Source organism: Schistocerca gregaria, chromosome 10 (genome assembly GCF_023897955.1).
Source record: "Schistocerca gregaria isolate iqSchGreg1 chromosome 10, iqSchGreg1.2, whole genome shotgun sequence".
Taxonomy (NCBI): Eukaryota; Metazoa; Arthropoda; class Insecta; order Orthoptera; family Acrididae; genus Schistocerca; species Schistocerca gregaria.
Window position 1 is genome coordinate 202,509,804 of NC_064929.1, and position 17,649 is coordinate 202,527,452.

A 17,649-nucleotide genomic window follows, 5' to 3' on the forward strand; every position below is an offset into this window, starting at 1 on the left:
ACATTACCATGGCTGGCAGACCATGAGAGTAAAAAGGAGAAGCCAGCCACTCTGCAACACATTAAAACCTCCACCCTAAAAGCACTAGGGTGGAGGACACGGAGGGACAAAGGACATGCGCTAAAACTTGGATAAAATCATAAAACCGACCCTCATGAATAAAACATAAAATTAAAGCTGCTGTTGAGGCATTGTCGCCCAACACCAAAGGTAGGGTTCTGGGAAATTTAAAAGTCTGCTACAGAGCAGCTTAAAGTGGGCAGTTCAGCAAGAGGTGGACAACCATCATTTGTGAGCCACAGCGACACTGAGGAGGGTCCTCATGATGGATGAGGTAACCATGCGTTAGCCACATATGGACAATGCGGAGCTGGCAGAGGACAACTGATTCCCTGCCAGAGGACCGCATGTAAGAAGTCCACATATTCGTAGTCTCCTTAACGACACGCAGTTTCTTGTGCATACTGTTATGCCATTCCGTCTCCCAAAGCCGAAAAACCCTGCGGCGTACGACAGAATGCAGGTCAGTTTCGGTTTCCGCGTAGCCTGTTTGGCCAGCCTGTCGGCAAGTTCATTGCCGGGGATTCCGACGTGTCCTGGGGTCCACACAAACACCACTGAATGACGGGACTGTTCTAGGCCATAGATGGACTCCTGAATGAATGCTACCAAAGGATGGCGAGGGTAGCACTGGTCGATAGCTTGTAGGCTGCTCAAGGAGTCAGTAAACAGGAGAAATGACACGCCGGGACATAGCGGATGAGCTCAAGAGCACGAGGTATGACTGCCAGGTCTGCAGTGAAAACATTGCAGCCATCTGGCAAGGAGTGCAGTTCAATATGTCCTCCACGAACATACGCAAAGCCTAAGTGACCATCAGCCATCGAGCCATAGGTGTAAACCACTTCAAGGCCCCAGTACATGCCAAGAATCGAGAGGAACTGATAGCGGAGAGCCGCAGGGTTAACAGAGTCCTTAGGGCCATGCGAAAGGTCCTGATGAATCTGCAACCTAGGTCTATACCTTGGAGGTGTACGTGCATGGACCTCGAGGAGGACTGGTAACAGGAAGGACTCCAGTTCAAACAGAAGGGATCGGACGCGAACCACAATCTTAAGCCCTGATCTGGGCCGCCGATGCAGGAGATGAGCTGACGTGGCTGGGAAAAGGAGACAGTAATTCGGATGTGAAGGAGAACTATGAACGTGTGCTACGTAACTGGAGAGCAACTGTGCCCAGTCTCCACCAGGACACTAGTCACCGGACTCATTCTTAAAGCTCCTGTCGCTAGGCGAACGCCACAGTGGTGCGCTGCGTCAAGTAAATGCAATGCTGAAGGCGCCGCCAAGCTGTAAACCAGACTCCCATAGTCAAGCCGGGATTAACCAAAGGCTCTGCAGCAGCATAGAACGATCTGCACCCCAGTTGGTGTTACTCAGACAGTGGAGGGTATTGAGATGCTGCCAGAACTTTCGCTTAAGCTGACGAAAGTGAGGTAGCCAAGTCAATCAGGCACTGAAAACCAGTCCTACAAATCAACATGTCTCCACTACAGTGAGTGGATCGTCATTAAGGTAAAGTTCTGGTTCTCTCGATGAATGGTGCAATGCTGACAGAAATGTATGACACACAACTACGCAGCTGAAAACAGGAAGCCTTGGGCTAGAGCCCATGACTGCGCCTTGTGAATGGCTCCCTGTAGGCGCCACTCAGCAACACCAGTCCTGGAAGAGCAGTACAAAATGCTGAAGTCATCCGCATACAAAGAAGGTGAGACCGACGGCCCTACAGCTGCTGCTAGACCATTAATAGCCACTAAAAATAGAGAGACTCAATACGGAGCCATGTGGAACGCCATTCTCCTGAATACGGAGGGCACTATGGGAGGCACCGACTTGGACACAGAAAGTACGGAGGGACAGAAAGTTTTGGATAAAAACCTGGAGCGAGCCCCAGAGACCCCAAAGACAAGGATATGATGCCACCAGGTCGTGTCATATGCTTTACATAAAGGCAAGAAAGATGGCAACCCGATACTGGCGTATGGAAAAGGCTGTCTGGATGGCAGACTCGAGGGACACAAGATCATCAGTGGTAGAGTGACTCTGGCGGATACCTCCCTAACATGGAGCCAGTGGGCCACGTGACTCCAGGACCCAACCCAACTGCCAACACACCATACGTTCCAGCAGCTTACAAAGAAAGCTGGTGAGGCTGGTGGGCCGGTAGCTATCCACATCCAGCAGGTTTTGACTGAGTTTGAGCACCGGAATGATGGTGCTCTCCTGTTATTGCGATGGAAAGACACCATCGCACCACATCCAGTTGAAGACGATGAGGAGATGTCGCTTGTAATGAGACGAGAGATGTTTAATCATATGACTCGATCCCATCCAGCCCAGGAGCTGTGCCGGGGTAATGTGCAAGGGCGCAGAGGAGCTTCCACTCTATAAATGGGGCATTATAGGGTTCACTGTGGTGCGTAGTGAAAGAGAGGACTTTTATTTTCATCCACCATTTGAGGGTGCAAAAGGCTGGAAGGTAGTTCTCCGATGCAGAGATCCGAACAAAGTACTCGGCAACTGCGTTTGCGTCAGCAGGTAACACGCCATTCACGTTAATGCCAGGGACACCTGTTGGGTCTGCTACATACCACTGAAGCCCATGACTATATGGAGTCTTTGAGTAACATTCAATTAATTATCAGATGACCCAACATCTGACAGGACCGGGTCTGAATCGTGCGATGAGTCAAGAAGCTGGAGGACCTCTCACTCACTGAAAAGTTAATTATGTAATTTGACTTGATGAGGAGGCTAGGAGGGTATGTTAGGTTGTCTTCAACTTGTCTCTTATGCATTTGAAAGGTAGCCAGGTAAAAAAAAGGACACCAATGCTGTCACAAAGTGGGGTCACAATATGTTCATCAAGAACTGACACTCGTGTAGGAATACCACCACAGCACAGATGACCCAGAAAAGTAGTTTACCTTTGATGGCTTGGCCCACACCTGGGATGAAGCATACATTACCAGGAAACGTAGCACATCCAGCATTCCTAGTCACTGTATTTACGTAGATAGAGAGCCTTGGGATGGAGCCGCTTAAGTATGATGAAAGGTAGTCAGTGAACAATGTCACTATCCCCTGAATAATTATTGCAGTCTCTTTGGTGCATCATGGTACCGGCTGTTGGTGGAGGGGAATTGGAAACTGTAACAGCAGTTTCAGTGGCACGGATGATCGTATTGGAGATACCTTCCACAAACTCATCAATACATTTGGCAGACAGAATGTAGGTGACGGCTGATATATACAACTACCATTTGGCTCTTCGAATAACCAAACATGTTAAGTGGTCTGCCGGGTGGTGACAAAGAGAATCGCTGGATCACATTTATGCAGAGATCCCAATACTGCGACTATTAAAATGAATGTGACCCTTTGTCACTGCCAACCATACTGGTTGATGGCGCCACTGTTCAGAATATATGGATTGTATCATATTCAGTACTCCCCAACTTTTTCAAATATTTGCAACAGCACCCACCTAAGATGCTGCAGAACACTGCTCCTATTTTAACCTTCACAATTTTTTTAGGCAGAAGTGGGATATTTCATTCCAGTCTGGTGCACAGTAGTAACTGAAGTTGGGCACAAACTTTCTTGAGCTGCACAGTCAGTCTTCAATCTTTCAGAATTTTCTACAGCTCTATCAGGATAAAGATAAGAGCATGGAAAAATGAAAGGTTGCATCTCACATACAGAAGTGAGGGGAAAAAGAAAGAAAGAAAGAAAGAAAGAAAATCGAAACTATAGAGCCCATTTCAGAAGTGACTCAGGATACAACAGTAATGATAAAAAGTAGAAGATATTTTAGTGATACTATGTACCACCATGTTTCAAAATCACATTTACCACACACAGCTCCATTACATGATTCTAAACTTGGAATGCATTTTGAATACAAAACGAGAATATTCCAAAGTTCTAAGATGAACTGACAGTACTCTCAGATTCAATGTGTCCCCACATCCATATTACAATATACGAAATAAAGTATCACCCTACAATATTTTTTAAACACCAAACAAGGGACTCACATGTAGATTTTAGGTTTCTTACCTGACATGGTATTCCTTGTCATGCTACAACTCGAAATCTTGAGACAGCCTTCTCCAACAAGAGCACATCTCCTGTACCACATCTGTTAGCTCACTGAAAGACATGTGAGAGAAGATCTTTATCAGTATCTCATCTGGCAAGTCACTGACACTCACACGCGAGGTGTCTGCAGCACACGGTGTACTCTCAGGCACATCAGAAACTGACTGGGAATACACGCTGTTGACATCTTCCAGAGCAGATGTGATGGAGGACGGAGTAGCTCCAGACGACACACAACTCTGACACACTGGGACATCTTCACCAGCCACTCGGAACCCACCACCACGCTCAGCTTCTGAAGCCATTCTGCTGTCGAATCTGCTTTTGGATTACAGCGAGATGGATGATGCTGGGGAAGGAATCGTTGTGTAGGTGTCTCCCAGAAACAGCTGCAGGCACTGAAACAAACAGAAAAATATGTATTCAAATCAGTATTACAAACTATATGAATACATAATAAAACCCATATTGTGGTTTTAAAAATCATTCCAGATGAGTGGCATGCATTCCTACATATTCTTACCACGAATGAAAGTCACATGACCGTAAAAGAGTTTATTTAGAGAAGAACACATATTTTTTGCAGATTTGTTATTTTATTTGCCATGGTGAGGGACGACAGCTGTCTTCAAGATGGGACGGCAATCACAGTAACTTTGTGAGAGGCAGTACCTGAGGGGATGCAAATAAGGGAAATTCTTAGCACTGCCAACCTGCTTTTGAGAAGTGTGATGTCTTCTAGGAATAGATATACTAGTGACAGCAGTCATGACAGTTCCTCAAACAAATAAAAATAAAATGTCATTCTGAGTCCTTCATTCTTTAGGCAGACTTGTATGTAGAGGTTTCACATTAGGTGTTCTGATTTGACAGAAGTTTGATGTTATCCAGTTGATGTATATGCCAATGGACAATATATGGATCATATACACAAAAGGTATTTGTGTATTGAGAAAAGTGATTTATTCATCTCATAACAAACATATGCTAATGATTTGATTGGAGTACAAGAGACATGAAAGTATGGTTAATACAATTTCACTAATATAAAACTATAGTTAATAGAGCAGAGTAGTATTTCAACATTAATGCAGCTTCTTTGTGAAAATATGCTTTTACGTATTGACACAAGACAACTGATCAAGTACATCCTGCTCAAACATTCAGTTCATAGTTCCTGAAATCTTCAATTGAGTGCAGCATCACTGAAGCAGATTATTGTGTAGCTTTTTTTTCCCAATGAACCTAGGATCATACTCTGAATGTTCTTGGCTTTTAGTTTGTTGTAATAATATCACAGATATACAGGGAGCATACAGTTGATAACTACAGAAATAATAAAGGGCGCCATGACTTCCTTGGATGCACAGCACACACACTGCTAATAATTCTTACCTGTAATATTTAAGTATGCACATTAAGTTGCTCAAATTTGCAAAAGAAAAAACACCATACCTTATAGCTGAGTGGAAGTAGCTATGGTACATAATTTTCCCCACGTCCATGTCAGTGGCATGAACTAATATTTGTTGTGCAAATGCACAGCTACATAGTGTGTTTACAAGATATTGCACATGTATCTTCCAATTTAAATTCTTGCCTAAATTTAAAATCAAAAATTTCACAGAATTCAATTCTAGATTTTGATTTTTATGGTTTGTTTTAATTTCCTAGGATGTTGACAGTTTTTTTCTGAACTGAATTACATGTATTTTTGGGTTGTCGCTGTTGTTTTTGTTGTCTTCTGTGCATAGACTGGTTTGCCGCAGCTCTCCATACTATCCTATCCTGTGCAAGTCTCTTCATATCCAAGTAACAACTGCAACCTACATCCTTCTGAATCTGCTTACTGGTAGTCATCTCTTGGTCTTCATCTATGATTTTTACACTTTGATCTCTTGGAATGTGTCCCACCAACCGATCCCTTCTTCTAGTCAGGTTGTGCAACAAATTTCTTTGATCCACAATTCTATTCAGTACCCAATCTATCTGGGATCCCAACAAGATAGGACTGATAGAAGAGATAGCGAAGACTCAAGAAAGAACATCACGTTTCTTCACAGGACTGTTCAGTTAGCATGAGAGCATTACAGAGACGCTCAACGAACTGCACTGGCAGATGTTACAAGAGAGGAGTTGTGCAACACGGAGAGATTTATTACTGAAATTTCAATAGAGCACTTTTGAACAAGAGTCAGGCAACATATTATTTACCCCAACATATGTCTCACATAATGACCATGAGGAGAACATCTGAGAAATTAAAGCCAATACAGATGCTTACTGACAATCATTTTTACCACGTACTACTCATGAGTGGAACAGGGTTAAAGGGCTCAGTTAATGGTACTAAAAGTACCCTCCGTCCCATGTCATTAGGTGGCTTGTGGAGTATGATCTAGACTAGTTACATGATCTACCCACCTAATATTCAGCATTCATCTGTAGCACCATGTTTCAGAAGCTTCTATTCTCTTATTGTCAAAACTGTTTATTGTCCATTTCTCACTTCCATGCATGGCTACTCTCCATACAAATACTTTCAGAAAAGACTTCCTAATACAAATCTAAATTTGATGCTAACAAATTTTGCTTCTTTTGAAACACTTTTTGCCACTGCCAGTCTACACTTTATCATCTTTACTTCAGCCATAATCAGTTATTTTGCTCCCCAAATAGCAAAACTCCTTTACTATTTTAAGTGTCATTTCCTAATCTACACTACTGGCAATTAAAATTGCTAACCAAGAAGAAATGCAGATGATAAACGGGTATTCATTGGACAAATATATTATACTAGAGCTGACATGTGATTACATTTTCACGCAATTTGGGTGCATAGCTCCTGAGAAATCAGTACCCAGAACAACCACCTCTGTCCGTAATAATGGCCTTGATACACCTGGGCATTGAGTCAAACAGAGTTTGGATGGTGTGTAGAGGTACAGCTGCCCATGCAGCTTCAACACGATACCACAGTTCATCATGAGAAATGACTGACATATTGTGACGAGCCAGTTGCTCGACCACCATTGACCAGACGTTTTCAGTTGGTGAGAGATCTGGAGAATGTGCTTGCCAGGGCAGCAGTCAAACATTTTCTGTATCCAGAAAGGCCCGTACAGGACCTGCAACATGCAGTCGTACATTATCCTGCTGAAATGTAGGGTTTCGCAAGGATTGAATGAAGGGTAGAGCCACGGGTTGTAACACATCTGAAATAACGTCCACTGTTCAAAGTGCCATCAATGTGAACAAGAGGTGACCGAGAGGTGTAACCAATGGCACTCCATACCATCCGCCGGGTGATATGCCAGTATGGCGATGACGAATACATGCTTCCAATGTGGATTCACCGCAATATCGCCAAACACGGATGTGACCATCATGATGCTGTAAACAGAACCTGGATTCATCCGAAAAAATGATGTTTTGCCATTCGTGCATCCAGGTTAGTCGTAGAGTACACCATCGCAGGCGAAACGTCTTCGAACTGTTCGTGTACATGTTTGTTGCTTTGCAAACATCCCCATCTGTTGACTCAGGGATCAAGACGTGGCTGCATGATCCGTCACAGCCATGCGGATAAGATGCCTGTCATCTCGACTGCTAGTGATACGAGGCCGCTGGGATCCAGCACAGTGTTCCGTTTTACCCTCCTGAACCCACCGATTACATATTCTTCTAACAGTCATTGGATCTCGACCAACTCGAGCAACAATGTTGCGATACGATAAACCGCAATCGTGATAGGCAACAATCCAACATTTATCAAAGTCGGAAACGTGATGGTACGCATTTCTCCTCCTTACACGAGGTATCACAACAACGTTTCATCAGGCAATGCCGGTCAACTGCTGTTTGTGTATGAGAAATCAGTTGGAAACTTTCCTCATGTCAGCACGTTGTAGGTGTGGCCACCGGCACCAACCTTGTGTGAATGCTATGAAAAGCTAATCATTTGCATATCACAGCATCTTCTTCCTGTCAGTTAAATTTCGCATCTGTAGCACATCATCTTCGTAGTGTAGCAGTTTTAATGGCCAGTAGTGTACTTTCCCCAGAATCACCTGATTTAATTGGACTACATTCCACTATCCTTGTCTTACTTTTGTTGATGTTCATCTTATATCTTCCTTTCAAGACACTGCCCATTCCATTCAACAGCTCTTCCAAGTGCTTTGGTATCTGACAGAATTAGAGTGCCATCAGCAAACCTCAAAGTATTTATTTCTTCTCCTTGAACTTTAATTCCTATTCCAAACTTTTCTTTAGTATCCTTTACTGTCAACTCAATGTACAAATTGAACAACATTGGAAATAGGCTACAGCTCTGTTTTACTCACTACTCACTACTCAACTGCTGCTTCTCTTTCATGCCGATCGATTCCTGACTGCTGTCTGGTTTCTGTACAAGTTGTAAATAGCCTTTTGCTACCTGTATTTTAAACCCTGATACCTCCAAAATTTCAATAAGAGTGTTTCAGTCAACATTGTCAGAAACTTTCTTTAAGCCTACAAATGCTATAAACATAGGTTTCCCTTTCCTTAACCTACCTTCTAAGAGAAGCCTTAAGGTCAGTATTTCCTCTTGTGTTTCTACATTTCTCCTTCCCCAATGTCAGCTTCTAGTAGTCTTTCCATTCTTCTGCAAAGAATTATTGTTAATATTTTGCAAACCATGACTTACTAAACTGATAATTCAATAATATTCACACCTGTCAGTACATGCTTTCTTTGGAATTGGAATTACTATATTCTTCTTGAGGTCTGAGCATATTTTGCCTGTCTCATACATCCTGCTCAACAGATGGAAGAGTTTTGTAATGTCTGGCTCTCCCAGGGCTATCAGTAGTTCTAACAGAATGTTGGCTACTCACGGGGCCTCGTTTTGACTTAGGTCTTTCAGTGCTCTGTCAAATTCTTCTCGCAGCATCATATCTCCCATTTCATCTTCATCTACAACCACTTTCCTTTCTATAATATTACCCTCAAGCTCATCTCTCTTGTAAAGACCCTCTACATACTCCTTCCACCTTAAAGCTTTCCCTTCTTTGCCTAAGATCAGTTTTCCACCTAACCTCTTGAAATTTATACTGCTGCTTCCAGTTCCTCCAAAGACTTCTAATTTTCCTATCTTTCTCCTAGTGATATACACTTCTAAATGCTTACATTTGTCCTCTGCTTAGCCATTTTACACTTTCTGTCAGTCTCATTTTTTAGAGATTTATATTGCCTTTCGCCTGCTTCATTTACTGCATTTCATATTTTCCCCTTTCATCAATTAAATTCAGTATCTCCTGTCTTATCATGGACTTCTACTTGGCCTCATCTTTAGGTACATTTGATTCTCTGCTGCCTTCACTATTTCATTTCTCGAAGTTATTCATTCTTCTCCAACTGTATTCCTTTACTTGGTCTTGTCAATTACTCCCTAATGCTCCTTCTGAAACTCTCAACCTCTGGTTCTTTCACTTTATCTGGGTTCCAGATGACAAACCACTTCATCTGCTGAGGGAGGGGTGGGGGGTGGGGGTTGGGGGGGAATTCCAGTGGCTTTTTTTCCAAATTTCCTTGATGTGTTAGAAATTCCCCAACATCCATAACCTGTGGCAACCCTGGCTACCCTTAATTCCATACCTGTCAAGTTCATCGATAAGAAGTGCTAGATGTACCGAGACAAAGGCTTTTGTAGGTCACAAGAAATCCCTGGTATCTTTGTTTTTTACTGTCTAATGACGTACTAATCTTGTCAACAAGCTTGTTAATTACTTCTATTAGTGGCTTTTGTACACTGGAAACTAAACTGATTTTTTTCAAAACAAATCATATCTTTCAATAACATTTTGAGTCTGAATGGTAGCTGCCTTCTGACAGGACTGGAAGAAGAGAGATGGGACAATAATTTCCCATATCCTCTCAACACTTGTTTTGAACAGCAGTTTTACTTCCGCGTACTTCAGTGCCTCTGGCCAACATCTATGTGCAAAAGATTGATTTGTTGTTATAGGTAGTGTGTGTTTTATTTTACACACAAATTTAAGTACTTTTGTGGGTACCTCATCCCAGCCTGCAGAACTTCAAACTTTTCTGTGTTAATATAACATTTCCTCCTACCATTGTTGACAATGTTTTAATTTTGTGAGGCATTCAGACATTTGGTCTAGTCTAAAACAATATACTTTATTGTCATAATCTGCAATACTAACACCTGACTTCACCACATTAATGAAGAACTCATGCAAGCATTCTGAAAACTGAGCTGGATTTACGATAATCATTTTGACTTTACAAATTCCAGGACTAGAGGCTTTAACACGCAACTCATATTTCACTACAGCCCACATCGTAATTGATTTATTATCATGTCTTAAAAATTAAACTGTTATTTGCCATTTGTCTTGCTGCCTTGGCAACTTTCTTAAATATAATTTTTTATCACATAACATATTCAACAAATTCAGTATTTTTACTATAGCTTAATTCATTATGTAGCTGCCTCTCCTTGGCACTAGAGATTTTTATACTTTTTGTATTCGATTCCAAGTCTTTTGCCACTTTATTAAAACAACTTTTAGGTGGAAACGCTTCATTGAGAACATTTAAAAAACTACCTAACAATCTTCAAAGTTTGAACTGCTTGACATTTTGATCATTGAAGTGCCATTCTGTCTCATCCAGCTTGCTATGAAATGAAATCACGTTTTCTTGATTGGAGTTCATTTTTTTGTAGCTATGCTTTTTTAGACAGAACTTCCTTACTTGATCTAGGTAGCTCAATGAATGATGCTGAATGTTCAGAAACTCCTGAATCCAAACAAGAAAAGTGGGAGTAGCAGTATTGCATTTCCTTGCAGCAATACTCAAGCAAGGAAGAGACAAAGCCTTTCATAGCCACACTCGAGGTGAGTCCAGCAATTACGAAGTAACAAAAACAATATTTAATACTCATGTCCAACCCAACTGTGACACTACATAATGCAATAAATAACAGAACAGCAAGCTGTGTTTGAAACAATTTCTTACGAGTGAAAATACATAACGGTAACTAAACAGTGTAATACTATGCCAGCTGACAACGAAAAGTTGACATCACAAAGAACATGAAAACAGCAAAATAAAATCTTATGAATTAACAGGATCTCCATTGCCACAGGGGGTTTTGGGTCATGAATGTTGTTTTCATTAATACCTTCAACCGTGTTAGAAACTTGAAAAATCGAAAATATAGGATGGAATAACAATATTATAATGAAAATTTATACTGAATTGCAAACACACACAATGAACAGGCTACTATACATTTGGGTTTTTGCCCAAAAAGGCCTCTTTCTAAAGCAGGAAACACGGCATATCCATACAAGCACAAATCTTCTTGCAATATATCCTAAATTCCCGTAAGCCCCCGGGGCCTCAATCTTCACTAGTCCCTAGTGTTGACAACTGTAATACTCCTATTAGCTGTGGTTCTCTCCTCCTATTTAACAAGGATGGATATTCCACAATACTCTAGTCACTGTCCTTCACCCACCTACCCCACTCCTGCACTATACAGCATTCTATTCTACTAATGTTTTCTCCCTCCCCTACTTCTTTTCTGCTCTCCCTCCTTCCCCACAAACCTACCTTGACCCCACCACATCCCTGCATGCTCCCACAAGCAGCAGAAGTCCCCCTCCCTAACCCCGCCTCTTCCTGACTCCCGCCATCCAGTGACTGCTTTTCCCATCAGGTGCAGCTATTGTACACAGTCTGGCCTCAGCGGCCAGACAGTTGTCACACGTGAGACAGTCTCGCTTGTGTGACTGCTTCAGCACTGTCACAGCTCGGCAGAAAACTACTGTTTCTCCTGCAGCCATTTGCCAACGGGGTTAAAATACTAGGCAATGCCAAGCACATCTATCGATAGGAACCAGCAGTGTGGCAGTTCGCCATCTTGCAGAGATATGGAGTGTGTTTCTCGGTTAAAGCACTGTGACACTTACCCTATTAGTTTTCGTACATCTGAATCATTTCTGAGTATTTACTTTGACACTGCAAATAGCCCAAGTATACACTCCTACAGCAACCTATTCGGATGATGAAGTAGAAGCATTTTATGAAGAAGCACAAAATGCACATAACAAAGGACAATACTGCCACTTTAAACTGGTAACTGGGGACTTAATGCCAAAGTCGGTATCAAAAAACAGGGTGATGTCTCAGTAGGCTGCCATGGAATCGACAAGAGGAACGAAAGGCGTGAAAGGCCAGTTCAACTTGCGGAAGAAAATAAATTATTCTCATGAATAACTTTTCCTAAGAAACACCATAATAGGAAATGGACATGGAGAAGCCCAAGAAACACCATAATAGGAAATGGACATGGAGAAGCCCAAGTCATGCGACCCACAGTGAAATAAATTTTCTCATCTCAAATCACACCAAAATGGTCAAAGATGTTTCAGTTTTAAATCAATTTAATAATGGTAGTGACCATAGACTGGTAAGATCTAAACATGAATACTCAACAAGAATGAACAAAACTAATATCACAGGACAAAGAAATTATAGGTATGGATAAATTAAATGAAAGGAAAAAGGATTTTCAATATGCCCTTCAAGTGAGATTAGAAGAGTTAACAGAAGAGAATCTAGCTGAAATGATAATGGAAACTGCATAACAAGTATGTGGACTGACAACAATTACTAAACAATCAGGAAAGTTAAGGCTGCAAACCAAAGCTTTACTTGTAAAAAGACGAAAGATGAAAATTAAAACTTATTGTGACAATAAAGAATATTCAGAACTGTGCAAGTGTATAAGGAGGAATATGAAAGCCGACATATAAATATACAATGAAAACACCATAAAATTATAATTAGGGAATAAAAGGAGCTGCAAGAAAGCTAAACAAAAACTTATGATTGGTAAAAACGAAAAAATATCAGTTGATGGTGATAATGGGCACATAACGGAAAAGTAAGAAATTCTAAAGCATATAAAGAATTTCTGTAGTAAATTATATGAAAGAACACATGAACCACTAGGAAAACCTTATGCAGATGATGACAAAATCCTCCCTGAAGAAATAAGAAAAGCTACTATAAACGAGATGCAGAATGGCAAAGCACGGCGGGGGGGAGGGGGGAGGGCGTGTAGTCATAATTGTCTGACAATTGACATGCTCAAGCTTACAGGGGAGGTAACAGAGAAACATCTGGCTAAATTCTTTACATCGTGTATACAGAATGATAGCATCCCAACCAGCTGGAACAAATCAAACATAATCTTACTACATAAGAATGGGAGTACTCACGATCTAAAGAACTACCGCCCCATTAGCTTACTTTCTGTTACACACAAAGTGTTCACTTAAGTCCTGATAAATTACATTAAAATGGTAGTGGAGACTGCACAGCCCATAGAACAAGCTGGATTTCGCAGTGGTTTCAGTGCAATTGACCATATAAACATACTGCATGAGGTAATTTGTCGAGCAAATGAGTATGAAATGCCACTATGCATAGCTTTCATTGACTTCGAAAAAGCCTTTGATACTGTCAGTCACACAAGCACTGGCCGAGCAAGGAGTGGAAACAAAATATATAAACATGTTGTGCAACATTTATGACACATCTGTAGCATGTATCAACATAGGAAAAAACAAGTGCGAATTTCCCATTGGAAAAGGAGTAAAGCAGGTGATCTTATATCCCCGAAGTTGTTTATAGGAGTTCTCGAGATGGCTATGTCCAAAATTATTTGGAACGATATAGTGGTCCTAGCTAACAGTAAGATGGAAATGCAGTTCTCTATAAAAGACTTAACAGATTGTTGTCAGGAACTTGGACTTAAAATAAATCACTCTAAAACTACGGTTATGCACAATAGGTGGGTAGCTGCAGGTCAAGTAACACTGAACAGCATCCTAAACAAAATCAGTTTTATAGTGGAGTAAGACATAGATTTAGGAACCAGGTTTTAAATTGTAAGACATTTCCAGGGGCAGATGTGGACTCTGACCACAATCTATTGGTTATGACCTGTAGATTAAAACTGAAGAAACTGCAAAAAGGTGGGAATATAAGGAGATGGGCCCTGGATAAACTGGAAGAACCAGAGGTTGTACAGAGTTTCAGGGAGAGTATAAGGGAACAATTGACAGGAATGGGGGAAAGAAATACAGTAGAAGAAGAATGGGAGAAGAAGAATGGGTAGCTTTGAGGGATGAAGTAGTGAAGGCAGCAGAGGATCAAGTAGGTAAAAAGACGAGGACTAGTAGAAATCCTTGGGTAACAGAAGAAATGTTGAATTTAATTGATGAAAGGAGAAAATATAAAAATGCAGTAAATGAAGCAGGCAAAAAGGAATGCAAACGTCTAAAAAATAAGATCGACAGGAAGTGCAAAATGGCTAAGCAGGGATGGCTAGAGGACAAATGTAAGGATGTAGAGGCTTATCTCACTAGGTGTAAGACAGATTGAGCAAGCAGTAAAGCAAACAAAAGAAATATTCGTAGTAGTTATTAAAATTCATGGAGAAGAAATAAAAACTTTGAGGTTCGCCGATGACATTGTAATTCTGTCAGAGACAGTTGAATGGAATGAACAGTGTCTTGAGAGGAGTATATAAGATGAACATCAACGAAAGCAAAACGAGGATAATGGAATGTAGTCGAATTAAGTCGGGTGATGCTGAGGGAATTGGATTAGGAAATGAGACACTTAAAGTAGTAAAGGAGTTCTGCTATTTGGGGAGCAAAATAACTGATGATGGTCGAAGTAGAGAGGATATAAAATGTAGACAGGCAATGGCAAGGAAAGCGTTTCTGAGTAGAGAAATTTGTTAACATCGAGTATAGATTTAAGTGTCAGGAAGTCATTTCTGAAAGTATTTGTATGGAGTGTAGCCATGTATGGAAGTGAAATGTGGACTATAAATAGCTTACACAAGAAGAGAATAGAAGCTTTCGAAATGTGGTGCTACAGAAGACTGCTGAAGATTAGATGGGTTCAGCACATAACTAATGAGGAGGTATTGAATAGAATTGGGGAGAAGAGAAGCTTGTGGCACAATGTGACTAGAAGAAGGTATCGGTTGGTAGTACATGTTCTGAGGCATCAAGGGATCACCAATTTAGTATTAGAGGGCAATGTGGAGGGTAAAAATTGTAGAGGGAGACCAAGAGATGACTACACTAAACAGATTCAGAAGGATGTAGGTTGCAGTATTTACTGGGAGATGAAGGACCTTGCACAGGACAGAGTAGCATGGAGAGCTGCATCAAACCAGTCTCAGGACTGAAGACCACAACAACAACAACAATAATACCAATCTGTTTTAAGATTTTCAGCAGTTTGGTACTATAAATAGCTAATATTGATTTTCAGTCTAGTATTTCATCTTGTTCCACACATAAAATTGAACACCATTCATAACACCATAAAGAATTTTCCTACAAAGCCAATTCTAGAACACTGCAGGCTGTTTACCTGCTTTTGGCTATTACTACACTTCATGTCTCCAACCCCAGGTGAGAGAAGAGCCAGGAGCAGGGACAGGGGATGTATAGCCCTCAATCCCCTGAAATCTTGGTTGTGGTGACAGACTGATATGTACACCATTTCCCTGGTCTCTGCTCAAAACCTTCAATGTAAAAATACAGTTTTACACATCACTACAGTCTGCGTCTTTTTACTACACCAACAATTCTACAAAATCAAATTGTTTTCTAAAATATAAACAAGACTGCATCATAGTAATTACTCTGTGTAATAATACACTCCTCACAAGAGTCTAATAAAGGAAAATTAGACTGTCCTCATCTGGACTTGCTTACGAAAACCTTATGAAGTCTTTGCTTTCACCGCAACATATACGATCCTCTGTTGTGCACTTCATTCACTGTCTAACTTCTGACGCAATGGTTTCAGAACAGTTATCTTTCTTTGAGAACTAACAAACAGGCCACAAAACAATCTCAGTTTCTCTTTGATAAGCTATTTACTAAGCACATATCTGCAAAATTTACTGAGTAATTTTTGAACGGTTGTCATAGTTTAAAATTATGTGTAATTTACTACTTAACACTGTCAGCAATTAAAGATATCAAATACGGTGAGCAAGACAGGTATCACCATTTCACTATGTACGGTCCTAAACGTCCACAATGAATGCCTCTTCTCTTCATTCGCTTGACACGTCTAGGATGGCGCAACTGGCGAGATTGTGCTCTCAGTGCCATGATTTGACACCCCCATAAAGGCACGATTCTTATAAATTACTTTATTTTCGTAAACACTGCCCTCTCAAGTGCCAGAGAAACATTATGCAACCATAGCTACACTAATCACAAACTATGTATAACCTAAAAAATACCGGGAAGTAATATTACAACCGCGAAGTAATATTACACTGACCACTTCCCACCTTACTATGTTCTAAATTTACGTCGGCGTAAACACAATCACTGTTTCGTAAGAAGTACATACTTGCCTTCTGTATTGGTATTCAGTTGCTAGCACAACGCTGTGCTCACTCCTGCGCAGGTCTCCTAACGACGTTAAAAACACGAGACTCATGTCAGAACAAGAATTTGGCAATCCTGAACAACTGTAACGTGTCTTACTGCTACTGCCGAAACAGCGCAGGAATCAACATACTGCCGTATTCTAATTTCCGCTCTGCTCGCGGTTGCAGAACTTCGTGCATACTAATAACAGCCACTTACTCCGACGTTGTAATATCACACCCTATCTACTGCCAACTGCGTCCTTAGATTCCAAAACAAACCTAACACGGAAATCAAGACACATTCGAAACTTACAATAAGGTTCAAACAAACCTGTGACATCAGTTTACGCAAAAATTTATGATAAGTTCTACAGTTCAGAACAGGGCATCACGAGGCAGAAACTACACTTTTCTTCCCTTCTTGGAACAAATTCTTTCTTTGGTACAGGGCCCCATGGTGTACCTGTGCATTAGCTAAGGGTTGCGCCCGTTTCCACAATAAGATCAGATAGTCCAAGAATTTGTAGACCAAGCGCGATGTGCAAAATGCTAACGAGTACGATTATTAAATTAAAACATATACTGGGAGAAAGCACGAGCACTTACCACGTTCCGCGTATCTTGACTGCAACAATGCAACAAATCGTATATAACCGCCTTAACAATTCACCCACACGTGACTGGACTCTAGAGCCCTCTGCCGATATCAACCTGAACGTCGAGAACAAAACAAGCGCGATGGCGTCAAAGTCAAACCTTCAGCGGCCCACAGAAGTTAATTATCAACGATATTGGGTGCCCTATGACTATTAAGGGATATGACAAGCACAATCATTTGAAGCAAAAAAGTCTGGTGGTAATCAACCTTGTGGTAATCTAAGATGTATGCTTTAAGAGCATAGATTTTTGTTGCTTCGATTGTTCGTTCTTGTCATATGCCCAACATATATCGTTTGGAGCCCGCGGCTTCGATAGGCAAACATTCTT

The 17,649-nt window shown here is 41.1% G+C and overlaps 1 long non-coding RNA gene across 1 annotated transcript in view; it reads right to left on the reverse strand.

The window, feature by feature from the left end:
- Window positions 1-17,302, reverse strand: part of LOC126293641 (uncharacterized) — a 39,156-nt gene extending 21,854 nt beyond the window's left edge. The window contains exons 1-2 of the long non-coding RNA XR_007552331.1: window positions 17,269-17,302; window positions 4,125-4,564 (exon numbers count right to left, since the gene is read on the reverse strand). This is a non-coding gene — a long non-coding RNA (uncharacterized LOC126293641). The remainder of the gene's footprint in view (window positions 1-4,124; window positions 4,565-17,268) is intronic.
- Between the last annotated feature and the right edge of the window lie 347 nt (window positions 17,303-17,649).